This window comes from Vulpes lagopus, chromosome 2 (genome assembly GCF_018345385.1).
Source record: "Vulpes lagopus strain Blue_001 chromosome 2, ASM1834538v1, whole genome shotgun sequence".
Taxonomy (NCBI): domain Eukaryota; kingdom Metazoa; phylum Chordata; class Mammalia; order Carnivora; family Canidae; genus Vulpes; species Vulpes lagopus.
In genome coordinates this window covers 80,929,810-80,943,206 of record NC_054825.1, presented here as the reverse complement: position 1 = coordinate 80,943,206, position 13,397 = coordinate 80,929,810, and the positions used below count along the sequence as shown (strand labels likewise).

The 13,397-nt window shown below is 44.4% G+C and overlaps 1 protein-coding gene and 1 pseudogene across 1 annotated transcript in view; both read left to right on the top strand.

The window, feature by feature from the left end:
- Positions 1 to 13,397, top strand: part of AVEN (apoptosis and caspase activation inhibitor) — a 168,897-nt gene that overhangs the window by 72,647 nt on the left and 82,853 nt on the right. The gene's annotated exons all lie outside the window — the stretch shown is intronic.
- LOC121484401 lies at positions 4,144 to 7,360 on the top strand (annotated as a pseudogene).

Genomic DNA, 13,397 nt, shown 5'->3' with positions numbered 1-13,397 from the left:
CTCACTGTGATTTCTCCGGCACCTGCAGAGAAGGCCCAGCTCCTCCTCCTCTTCCTTCTTGCTCTGATGCCAGCTTACCTGGCTTCTGATCTTCTGTGTTGTCTGTTCCTACTTCTCCAACCTAATGACCAGTTACTCGCTGTTGTAGTCTGACGCTGGGACTCGATTTCACAGGAAAGCACAGGAGGAGGAGATGAAGAAAGAGGAAGTGGTCAGGGGGAGGAAGTTCTAGGCAGGAGGAGAAGCACATGGAAACGTCTGGGAACGCAGAAGCGCCTGGTGCTTTCAGGGCTGTCGGCTTTGACAAAATGGCAGGGAGAGGTGGGAGAGATGTTAGAGCTGCCAGGGGCATGACGATAGGCTTGTCCTGAACCTCCTGCTGAGAAATTTGAACTTCACCTGGTAGGCAATCAGGACCTACTGAAAGGCCATAAGTAGGGAACGATAGGAAGAGATTGCCTAAAAGTGAAGAGCCTTTAAGAACGAAATGTGCGTGAAAAAAAGAGAGACGCAGGTTGATCTATATTCTCCAAAGTAGGAAAAGTGTAAGCATGGAGCAGGGAGCAGTGATTTCTGCCTGGGGTGGGAGGATAGGGAACTTTTACAGAAGAGGTGATATTGCCACTGGGTTTTAGTGGGTAGCTAGCACTGACGGAGCAGGGGAGTGGGAGAGGTGGCATGGGGGAGATGTGGGCAGCCTGAACAAAGGCTGGGAGGCCAGAACATGCTCAGCAGGTTAGCAGTACCCTGACCATGCTGAGGTGAAGCCCGAGGGGGCAGTGGCCTGAGGTCAGATTAGATGTGTTGGGCCGGGACCAGGTTGCTGGAGGGTTTTGGTGCCCTGCCAGGGAGTGTAGACTTCATGCTTGAGATAGATAGAAGGGAGCCACAGTCTTTTAAAAAGCAGCAGGAAGGGCAACAGCTCTGGCATTGTGGAGACTGCCCTGGACGAGGAGGGGGTTGACTGTGTGGAGGACAGGAGGGTACGGAGTAAAAAAGGATTCAAGTTCGTAGGTGGGTTATTCAGGCTCCTCGGTGGATTATTTTGCCACTTATCAAGGTCAGGAAAACAGGAGGAGGAGACACATTTGGGTGAAGTATATTTATTTATTTATTTGATTATATTTTTATTTTTTTTGGGGGGGTTAAAGATGATATTTAAAGAATTATATCTAAAATTTAAAAATTGAGGTATAGTTTACTTATAAAATGCTCAGATCCTAGGGTGCCTGGGTGACTCAGTCAGCTAAGTGGCCATCCAGCCAACTCTTGATTTCAGCTCTGGTCATGATCTCAGGGTCCTGGGATTGGGCCCAACTTGGCTCTGTGCTCACCAGGGAGCTTGTTTAAGGATTCTCTCTCTCCCTCTGTGCCACATCACACTCTCATGCATGTGTGTGCACACACTCGCTCTCTCTCTCAAATCTTAAAAGCTCAGATCCTGAGTGAACTCTTTGGTGAGCTTTAACATTTACACACCTGTGTAAATGTGCCACAAACCGAGTGGAGGTGCTCAGCCTCAAGCATGCCTCAGAAGTACCAGGATGGCTTGCTAAGCAGAGGCTGCTGCGCCCACCCCCAGAATTTCAGATTCTGTAGGTCTGGGGCAGGAACTTGAGAACTTCCATTTGTAGCAATTCAGATGCTGCAGGTTCAGGGACAGGACCTTGAAGATAGCTGCTCTAAAACATTACCATCGCTCCAGAAAGGGCTTTTCTTCTCTTTTCCCCCTCCCCAAGGACCCATGGTTTGATTTCTGTCACCATGATTAGTTTGCCTGTTCTTGAAAGGCCTGCAAATAGGATTATGTGGTATGTATCCTCATGTCTTTTCCCACACAATGTGATGATTCTGAGATTTACCCACATTGTTGCATATAGCATATTCCTTTATTGCTGACTGATTTTTAATCAAACAAATATAGCACAATTTGTTCATGACTTCTCCAGTCCACAGATACTTGTATAGTTCCAATTTTGGGCTATTATGAATAAAACTCCTATGAACGCTTATGTACAAGTCTCCTTGTGGCCATACGTTTTCGTTTCTCTTGGGTAAATACCTTGGAGTGATTTGAAATGGGGGGTCCTAGGGTAGATTTATGTTCTGTTTTCTAAGAAACTGCTGAATCATATTCCATACTGGTTGTAATGTAACTAGTTGAATTGTGATTAAATGTTCATCGACTCTAGTGAGGTTGCTAGATACTGACTAGACTGAAGGACTTTGGTTGAAGACATACATTGTTAATCAACAGTGATGCACCTCTTTTCTAAACCCTAAGAGAACTTTGATCTATGCATGGTCCTTAAAAATATAGATCAGTATTCATTCAAAGAACATTCATTGGGACACCTGGGTGGATCAGAGGTTGAGCCTGTGCCTTTGGCTTAGGGCGTGACCCCAGGATCTGGGATCGAGTCCCACATCAGGCTCCCTGCGTGGAGCCTGCTTCTCCCTCTGCCTGTGTCTCTGCCTCTCTCTCTGTGTCTCTCATGAATAAATAAATAAAATCTTTAAAAAAAAAGAACATTCATTAAGCACTTATTGCTTGCTAGCTACATAAAGGAACACGGGTCCCCAATACTGGTCCCAAGGACCTTATAGAGAAAGTAAATTTTGATCCTTTCAGAAGCTGTAAAGCAATGCCTTAAGTCTCAACTACTCTTAACTCTACTTTATATCAATGTTATTATACCAGAAATCCTAAGCACCAGGGGATCATGACATAAGCAAAAAACTCCAAAGCATTTCAAGTCATTGGGAGAAAGATGGATTTGTTCATCAGTAGTGTTAGCACAAGTAGAGTCACTATCTGGGGGAAAAAGTGGGATTCAAACCTCATACTGTGTAACAGGTTAAAGTCCATGTGAGTCAAAATTTTAGTGTAAAATTAAAAACCCTATCAAAGTATTAGAACAAATCACCGCTACATTGTTTTCTAACATCAAAAGGGGGAAGATCTTTCTAAATATTTTGTAAAACCCAGAACCATAAAAGAAAAGACTATTAAATGTGATTACATAAAAATTAAGAATTTTTGCCTGGCAAACAGCATAACCAAAGACAAATAACTGGGCACATGGGGTGGGGGTTGGTGGAGAGGATTTTAACTCCTATTACAGGGAACTAATTGCCAATATATGTAATGAGTTTTAACAACCTTATTGAAAATGGGCCAAGGCTAGGAGCAGACTGTTCACAGAAAAAGAAATGCAAATGGCTCCTAAACTTGTGAGAAGACGCTCAACCCACTCATGGTAAGAAAATGCAAATTAAAATAAACCGAAAGATGTGTTTTCAGCTACCAGACTGACAGATCAGAGAGTTTGGTGAGATAACCATGTTGACAAAGGTGATGCTGTGAGTCGTCAAGGGAATAGCAGTAGCCGGAGATGGAGCCTAAGAAGTGGGGTTAGCAAATTTGAGGAGGGCAGGGAAAAGTAGGGGCAAGCAAGCCTGGTGAGGGTGGTGGGGAGTGACTGCGGGAAAGTAGACACATCAAAGCAATAACTGGAAGTGTTCATTACTGTGGAGGCAAACAGTCCTGCAGTATCAGTCCCCCAGGCTGCTGCTGCTTTATGATGAATGATCAGGATTGCCACAAAAGGTTACTTGGTGGCCAGCATTAAAATAGAATTTTACATTAAATCTAGCATACTCAAGATAAGATGCAGTGAAATGCCAGGATACCTGCACCCCGATGTTTCTAGCAGCAACGTCCACAATAGCCAAACTGTGGAAGGAGCCTTGGCGTCCATCGAAAGATGATGGATAAAGAAGATGTGGTCTATGTATACAATGGAATATTCCTCAGCCATTAGAAACGACAAATACCCACCATTTGCTTCAACATGTATGGAACTGGTGGGTATTATGCTGAGTGAAGTATTCAAGTCAATTGGAGAAGGACAAACATTATATAGTCTCATTCATTTGGGGAATATAAAAATTCGTGAGAGGGAAGAAAGGGAAAGGAGAGAAAATGAGTGAAAATACCAGCAAGGGTGACAAAACATGAGAGACTCCTAATTCTGGGAAATGAACAAGGGGTAGTGGAAAGGAGGAGGGCGGGGGGTTGAGGTGACTGGGTGATGGGCACTGAGGGGGGCACTTGGGATGAGCACTGGGCATTATGCTAAATGTCGGCAAATTGAACTCCAATAAAAAAATAAATAAATCCAGCATAGTCAACGAATGATAATTTAAAGATAGGTTATTCTTCAGTTATCTCAAATTAAATTTTTAATTTTTATTTATTTTTGTTTTAAAGATTAGAGAGAGAGGGGACATGAGTGGGATAGAGGGGGCAGAGGCAGGGGGAGAGGGAGAAGCAGACTCCCTGCTAAGCAGGGAGCCCAAAATCATGACCTGAGCTCAAGTGAGACACTTAACCGACTAAACCACCCAGGTGCCCCTCATATTAAGTTTTTAGAGAATACTTTGTATTTGAAGATGCTGAATGAACGAAGTACGTCTCTTACTATTTCAGTTACTTCTTGCCATTCTTAGAATCTTCGGTAACGGTGAGTCTCGTTACGTCCCTGAATGTTTAGGATGGTGGTGTCTGGTGACCCCTCTCTTTGGTTCCCAGGAATAGCTAACATAGTTACTGATTGGGAGGTAGATGAACTACTAGTGCTTGATTTTGAACAAGTAAGTAATATGTATAATTGAACAAAATGGTGCTTTTATTTTTAATTCCCATTCCCTTCCGTGTCCTCATATTTCTTATCCTCTTCCTGTCACTCCTGCCTCACTGCTCATTTGGCTCTTGGAAAACTAGAATTCACGATCCTCCTTCAAATGCTGCTGCTGTCCATTTCCGTGAGTGCGTCAGCCCTGGAGCAGGGGTTAGCTCAGGTCACTGGTCTGGAGTGTTATCATCCTCTGCAGCGCTTTGCAGCGTTAGCATTGTACATTGTGGATTATATCTTTAGATTTGATAAGTTTTAGGGGCAAATAGAGCACCAAATACTTAGTGAGATTCTTGTCTGCTTACATTCCTAACAAAGAATGTAATTATATGCTCAAACCAAAAAGTTACCTTCGTTTGTATTTTCCTCCTCACAATTTGATTGCTATCTAGGATTTAAAAAAACAACCAACGAGTCCTGTGCCCAAGTGTATTTCAATAGTCCCTTTCAGTCACTAACTAACAAATTACAAAGCAAAAAGATACACGGAGTACTTCTAATGCCGGTCAGCTTGGATCCTGTAGTATTTTCCGACGGGCAAGACTGCAGGTGCTGTTTAAAAAAAATGTTGGGGTGCCTGGGTGGCGTGGTCAGTGGAGTGCGGTCGAGTGCATCTGCCTTTGGCTTCAGTCCTCATCTTGGGTCCCAGCATCAAGTCCGACTCAGGCTCCCTGCTCAGCGTGGAGTCTGCTTCTCCCTCTGCCCCCCTCACCCCCACTTGTGCTCACTTGCTCACAGATAAATAAGTGAAATCTTAAAAAAAAAAATACTGTGATAAGTATCTTTTATGGTATCTGAAAATTGAGGGCATCACTTTGTATTGGGTTCTTGGATAGGTAATGATTAGGAAGTGCTGATGCCGATAAACCGGGCGTCATTCACGTCAAGAGTTGAGTGTGTGAGATTAGGAGTAAATGGCGAATTAATGGGAACAAACTGGGAGTCTGTGTTGTGTCTTTGTTTTGCTTCATCTCCTCTTTAGCCCCGTGGTCGAGGATCATGTCAAATCCGGTGTCCCTTTGTGTGTGGCTTTCTTCCTGAAGAGCCGTGTTAGGCACTCACATGTAGTTATTGGGTGGTTGGCAGACTTTGGTCTGTGGTGTTTCCCTTGGTGGGGCCGTGTCGTTCCCACCTCTAGTTCACCATCTCAGAGAATGAGGTCTGCTTGAACTGTTCACAAAACCCTGACATCTGTTTAATCTCTCTTTTCATTTATGCTGCTTTGGAGCCATTTTTTTTTTTTTTTTTTGAAAAGAAGAGCTAATACTGTTTCATCGTTTATACAACCTCCTATTTCTTCGGAGATTCATTTTAATTTTTTGCCACTGAATGCATTGATGTCTGGTTTGGAGAACGCTGAAGTTGCAGTGAATGAGCCTTAATTTCTCTCTAACCAGCAAATGCTACAGGTGCTACCAATGACAGATAAGCGACTCTGGAGAGGGGGCATAGGACACACCTAGGAGTCCTCCTCTGGTAGCTCAGGGACTCGGTTGCAAGGTATATTGTGTTTTCTTGGTGCTTTGTCACTTTCCAGTTCCCTGTACTCCTAGAAACCTACAGTGAACTTTTTTTTTTAAAGATTTTATTTAGGCTTTCTGCTCCTCCCCGTTCGACAGACAGCCGCATCTTCTGGTGCAGTCCTGCCGCGTCCCTGAGGCGATGGTGAAGGTCAGAGTGAACGGATTTGGCCGTATAGGGTGCCTGGTCACCAGGGCTGCTTTTAACTCTGGCAAAGTGGATATTGTTGCCATCAATGACCCCTTCATTGACCTCAACTACATGGTATACATGTTCCAGTATGATTCTACCCATGGCCCAATTCCACGGCACAGTCAAGGCTGAGAATGGGAAATTTGTCATCAATGGGAAGTCCATTTCCATCTTCCAGGAGCAAGATCCTGCTAACATCAAACGGGGTGATGCTGGTGCTGAGTATGTTGTGGAGTCCACTGGGGTCTTCACCACCATGGAGAAGGCTGGGGCTCACTTGAAGGGTGGGGCCAAGAGGGTCATCACCTCTGCTCCTTCTGCTGATGTCCCCATGTTTGTGATGGGCGTGAACCACGAGAAGTATGACAACTCCCTCAAGATTGTCAGCAATGCCTCCTGCACCACCAACTGCTTGGCTCCTCTGGCCAAAGTCATCCATGACCACTTTGGCATCGTGGAGGGCCTCATGACCACCGTCCATGCCATCACTGCCACCCAGAAGACTGGACGGCCCCTCTGGGAAGCTGTGGTGTGATGGCCAAGGGGCTGCCCAGAACATCATCTCTGCTTCCACTGGCACCACCAAGGCTGTGGGCAAGGTCATCCCTGAGCTGAACAGGAAGCTCACTGGCATGGCCTTCCGTGTCCCCACCCCCAATGTGTCAGTTGTGGATCTGACCTGCTGCCTGGAGAAAGCTGCCAAATATGATGACATCAAGAATGTAGTGAAGCAGGCATCAGAGGGCCCCCTCAAGGGCATCCTGGGCTACACTGAGGACCAGGTTGTCTCCTGTGACTTCAGCTGTGACACCCACTCTTCCACCTTCGACACCGGGGCTGGCATTGCCCTCAATGACCACTTCATCAAGCTCATTTCCTGGTATGACCATGAATTTGGCTACAGCAACCGGGTGGTGGACCTCATGGTCCACATGGCCTCCAAGGAGTAAGAGCCTCCTGGACCACCAGCCCCAGCAAGAACAAGAGGAAGAGAGGCCCTCAGCTGCTGGGGAGTCCCTGCCCCAACTTAATCCCCCAACACACTGAGAATCTCCTGACCTCCAATTTATATCCTAGACCCCGAGGAAGGGGAGGGGCTTGGGGAGCCCTACCTTGTCATGTACCATCAATAAAGTATACTGTACCCAGCCAAAAAAAAAAAATTTATTTATTATCCATCCGTCCATCCATCCATACATCCGAGAGAGAGCGTGAGAAGGCCCAGGTATGCACAGTGGCGCTGCAAGCGGAAGGGGAGGGAGAGCACCCCAAGCCCAGCACTGCTGATCTGATCCCAGAGCCCAATACTGGGCTCCATCCCAAGACCCTGAGATCACGACCTGAGCTGGAATCAGCGTTGGAAGCTTAACTCAACAAGCCACCCAGGCATGAGAACTTTTTGTTCTTTTTACGTGGAAAACAGCTGGCTTATTTTTCTCAACAAAAGTAATATTGATCTTTCTGCCCCCTTGCTTGTGAGCTGCTTGTTACCTCTGTGGCCACCTTTTTTTTTTTTTTTTAATTTTTATTTATTTATGAGAGAGAGAGAGAGAGAGAGAGAGAGAGAGAGAGAGAGAGGCAGAGACACAGGCAGAGGGAGAAGCAGGCTCCATGCAGGGAGCCCGATGTGGGATTCGATTCCGGGTCTCCAGGATCATGCCCTGGGCCAAAGGCAGGTGCCACCTTGGGATCCCCCTCCATGGCCACCTTGATACAGACTCTTACTTCAAAAGCTGGGTGAGATGGAGAGAATTTGGTCCTCACAGACATCTTCTGTTACTCCAGACACGTAAACGCTGGGTGACCTGGAGATCTTGCAGTTGAAATTGAATGGGTTTCTGAGCTCTAGAGTTGTGCTTACCTGAATGAAGAGTAGTGAATTGTGTGTGGCATGTGGTTAGGAATGGGTCTTTTTATCCAAGTTATAGATGGAGTTGAGAGTGACTTCTCTGAAAGATAGAGGCATCCTTCTCCATGAAGTTAAATTTTTTTAAGATGCATTTTTCTTCCTTTGATGTCTAACTATCAAACTGTTATCAAGTGCAAGAGCACTACCATGATCATTTCTTAACATTTTCTTCTCATAATGATCTTCTATTCATTGTGTATATAATGCTTTACTAATAGACATGGTCCTCAGAGTCAGGAAGTAATCATCATCTTAATTTTTTTCTACCTTATTTTTTATTTATTTTTTGGGGTGACTGTAACTGGGTAGGTAGGTCCCTTCTCTCTCTTATCTGGGAGTAGCCAAATAATAAAATTTTCTTTATTCTTATTATGGAGGCTAGAGATGTTTGTTCTATGACATTAAGTAGACTTAGGTTTTGAGGCCCTGGCTCCTTTAGCTAAAGGAGCACCTTGTAATTTTTTTTATGGCTTTTCAGACTGGATGAACTGGATGTATAAGGGTAACTATAATAAACTATAAAAACAATAATTATTATTTGGTTAATATGTAAGCTAAATTTAATTTGCAGGAAATATACACAGAATTATCTTAATATTACATGTATATGTATTTTTTTATTAAAGATTTTATTTATTTATTCATGAGAGACACACAGAGAAAGAGAGAGGCAGAGACACAGGCAGAGGGAGAAGCAGGCTCCATGCAGGGAGCCCAACTTGGGACTCGATCCCAGGTCTCCAGGATCACACCCTGGGCCGAAGGCGGCACTAAACTGCTGAGCCACCTGGGCTGCCCACATGTGTATGTATTTGTAATACAGATAATTTGTAATAACATTTGGTTACCAATTGTTCATTCTAGAAACATCTGTTGGACAACACTATGTGTTGGGGCACCGTGCAAAGAGTGAGGGGAGGTTGGTCGGGGGACAGAGAGAGAGGAAGAAGACTTGGTTCTTGCCTTTGAGGAGCTTTCAGGCTAGCAGAGTGGATGGATATGCACTTATGTGACAACACCTGATAGAGGTATCTAGACAGTGGAGGAGAACCAAAGGAGTAGTAAGTATTCTACTCAGGGAAACCTGTACAGAGAGGCACTCCTAGGAGTGCCAGTATGTGCAGAGGGGTTGTTGGGGAGGGAAGGATGGAGACTAGAACAGAGTTAGTGGTGGAAAGGAAAAAGGCAAAGGTTTAAAGGAGGAAGTGATCAATGGTAGGAAGAAGATTGTGAAGTGCTGATAATTTTGACATAGGAGCCACCATGGTAAGGGCAGTTGCACTGGAGTGAAGAGTGCAGAATCCAGAGTGGAGGAAGGAGTTTTGAAGAATGAGCAAGAAGAAAATGGAGGAAGCATAGGGCAACTGATTTTAAGAAGTTTGTTGGAGAATGGCACCTGGATGGCTGAATTAGTTGAGCATCTGACTCTTGGTTTCAGCTCAGCTCATGATCTTGGGTTGTGGGATCCAGCCCTATGTTGAGCTCCATGCTCAACACACCCTCTCCCTCTGCCCCTCCCCCAACTCTTTCCCTTTCTTTGTCTCTCTCAAATAAATAAAATCTTTAAAAGACAGTTTGAGAAGAAGCAGAGTTTGAGGGAGGGGCAAGTCCATGGAAAGGGTGTGCATGGATTGTAGGATATTTAAAACTTAAAGTGGAGGAGATTTGAGTTTGGTGGGTTGAGAAAGAATTATAAAAGATGAGACTGAAATAAAAGAAAAAAGGGTTAATAGTCTGTAGGTCTGAGTCTGAGAGGAGGTAGGAGAGGATATAGAATAGTAATAGCACTGTAGGTCATTTTGTTTTGTTTGCATCTCCACTCTTTGTTCTTCTGGAACCCTAGAAAGCAGTGTTATGCTCACCACAAACTGGAGACATAAAATCAGTTGTGTAGTTCTCAATAACTGTTCCATTCAGAGTGGGTTAGACACTGTGCATGGAGGTTATGAATTACGGAGGTTACGGAGAGACGAAAACATGCCGAAGAAATGGATGCAGAGTTTCCATTTGAAAATTTGTGTTATTTGGGTAGATGGAGAAGGAAATTGGTTTCCTGTTTTGTGGATCCATCTGGGCAACATGGCCGCTGCCTTCAGGAGCCAGGTGTGCTGGAATGGAAGAGGGCAGGTTTGTGAATAGGCTGAGAGACCCTTTGAGGAGGAAAAGGGGAAGGGGCTTGAAGGCTTGCTTAGTCTTTATTTAATTTTTGGTTCAGAGAATAATGGCTGTAGAGTATTATATGGACATGGTCCAAGTATTAATTGTTAAGTTGTTTTTGGAAGGCTGTGAAGCAAGCGGAATCCGGGAGGCTAAATGGTATTTGTCTCCCTTCCGCCTGGAGGCCTTCCCAAAGGTTTGGGGCTGAAGACAGGAATGCCTCACGGACTTCTCTAGATCTGGCCTTGGCCAAAGTCTCTTGCTTCCTCTGCCCCAAGTTCACCCTGCTTTTAATGATAGTTTTCAGAACTCACCATACTGATTTTTACCAGTTGTTTATCTGATTATTCCCCTAACCAACTTCTCCTCTTACCTTAAAAACTCACTGATCGTCATTTTCTTTCTGAAACTTCCTCAGATGCCCTAGTAGGGCAGTCCTTCCTTTGAGCTGTCTCTCTACGCAGGGCCCAAGTTCTCACAATGGTTGTGATGGCTTGTTTGGGTGTTTGTCTCCCTTACAACTTTTGAGCTCCTTGAGGGCAGAGGCAGAGCCTTTCATCTTTGAGGCCCAGCACCTAGCAGGAGACTTGACATACAGTAGGGCATTAAAAATATCTGTTGAAATGAATTGAGTTGAATGGTCATATTTAAACAGTCTTCAAAAGCTGTACTTCATTGTAGATGCATTTTTGGGGGTCTCAAACTCCTACCATTGTATCTGTGAGTCTTGGGATGGTTTTTCCCCCCTTATATTTTTAATATCTTTAGATATTTGTTAAGAGTTGGGAAAGTATTACTTAAAAGTATTGTTATTTTCTTTATAATAATTCACAAAATAAATTATTAGTTTAGTGCTTGATTCTTTATATCAGTTTGCAGAACAACCAAGACAGCTCATATATGCAATTAAGAGACATTATTTGATATCCTCATAAGCATTTTAGATATGTTTAGAAATAGCATGTGGTCTCTTATGCTAATATCTAATTGTTTTGTCATTCTTGAAAATGAAAAACCTTTTAAAATGAGTGGAATTGCTCATGGAATTTCTGCCCCATAGAAACTCATTATTGCCACATTTGCCACCCATCATAGACCTAACATAGCTATCATTTTTATTCTGATTATTTTCAAGGGACTCTAAGTGATTATACTTAATGGTTAAATTACTTAATTTCACAGTCCCCAGGTGTATCTACACATTCCAGATATTTGTTTTCCTTGTCTTTTTCTCTTAACTTTTCATGATGGCTTTCCCATCTGTTAGTTGGCATATACCTCTCAGTTTTCCAGAACTTAAAGCACTTGGAGCACCCCAGCTGCCAGGGTTTCCCCGGCCTCACACTGGGATCATTTGTTGTTTGCTTTTTGCCCATGTCAGGCTCCGTACATCTGGCTGCCAGTATTTTCTGTCTAGGATTTCTTGGTGATAGATGGGAAAAGAGGCTGGAGGGGTTGGGAGTTTAGATTTTGAGTTTGTCACCTTTTACTTAATCTTTCTGTTTTCAGTGGAGTCCCTCCACTGCCTTCCCCAGCTGTGCTTAGCATCCTTGAGCCCAGAGTTCTTCCAATTCCATGGTTTGAAACTCATTTACAGACCTTTGGAGATTTCAAAACTACTCACAACCAGCCACACCCCATACCAATGAAAATTCAGATCAGAAACTCGAGTGAGACTCATGGAACTTTTTTATTTTTATTTTTTTAAAAGATTTTATTTAGTTATTTATGAGACACACACACGTACAGAGGCAGAGACACAGGCAAAGGGAGAAGTAGGCTCACGCAGGGAGCCTGACGTGGTACTCGATCCTGGGTCTCCAGAATCAGGCCCTGGGCTGAAGGCAGCACTAAACCACTGAGTCACCCAGGCTGCCCTCATGGAAATTTTTTAAAGCTCTCCAAGGAATTAGTGTGTGGCCAGTAGATAGGGGAATTGTTGCTTTGATGGTTCCTTCTGTCAATCTGGCTCCTCATTACATCTCTGACACCCCACTCCCTTCACCTGCCCCACTAGGTCAGCTGCCGTGCTGTTCATGCTTGGAGTTTGCTTCTACCTTGCGGCCTGTGCACCCAACTCCATCAGTCTGGAATGTTCTTTCCCTGGATGTCTGCATGTCTTATTTTCTTCCTTTCTCTCCTAACTTCCTTCCTTTCTCCCTCCGTCCCTCCCTTCCTTCCAATTTCTGCTCTGTAGCAAGAACCACACTGCATTCCTGTGCTCTGCCCTTGCTCCACACTGGTTCCTCACATCTGGTCTGTCGCTGATGCACTTGCTCATTTCCCCCCACTAGAATGGAAGTTCCTTGGGGCAGGCCTTAACTTTGTTTCCTTAGATTTTTGGGACTCTAGGGCTGAGCTTGGCACAGAGAAGCTGCCTGCTAACAGTTGAATTAATTTTCCTGGAGAAGTTTTTTTTGCTGCTGTTGGAGGGAGGGTCCGTTACATGAGGGTGTCCTTTTGGGCAGCAGATCTTTGGAGTCTAATAGATTTGCTCAGCGTCCTTTCTTCTTGCCGCCCTCCCTGCACCCCTTCTTCAGAGATACCTGTGCCTCATTCCTGTGCCTTCTGGGTTGCCTTCTAGGATTCATGTTCTTAGGACTCCTGGGTCATTTACCCCCACCATGCCCGCCCCCTTGGCTACTGTCATCCCTTATCTTTGTCCGTACAGATTTATGCTTAAAAAAGTGTCTTTATCTGTTATCTTAGTGAAAGTTCAGGAGGGGAGCAGAGGTAACATTTGCATTCAGCCCACTCTGTTTAACCAGAAAGTGGGCCCTTCATTAATTCCTGCTCTATTCACTTACTGATCGATTTCTCCCACAAATTTATTGAATATCACCTCAGGGCCAGGCACATGTGAGTCAAATACATAGTTCCTGCTGTCACTGAGGTTATGTCCTAGGTTTAGAAAGTGCTGA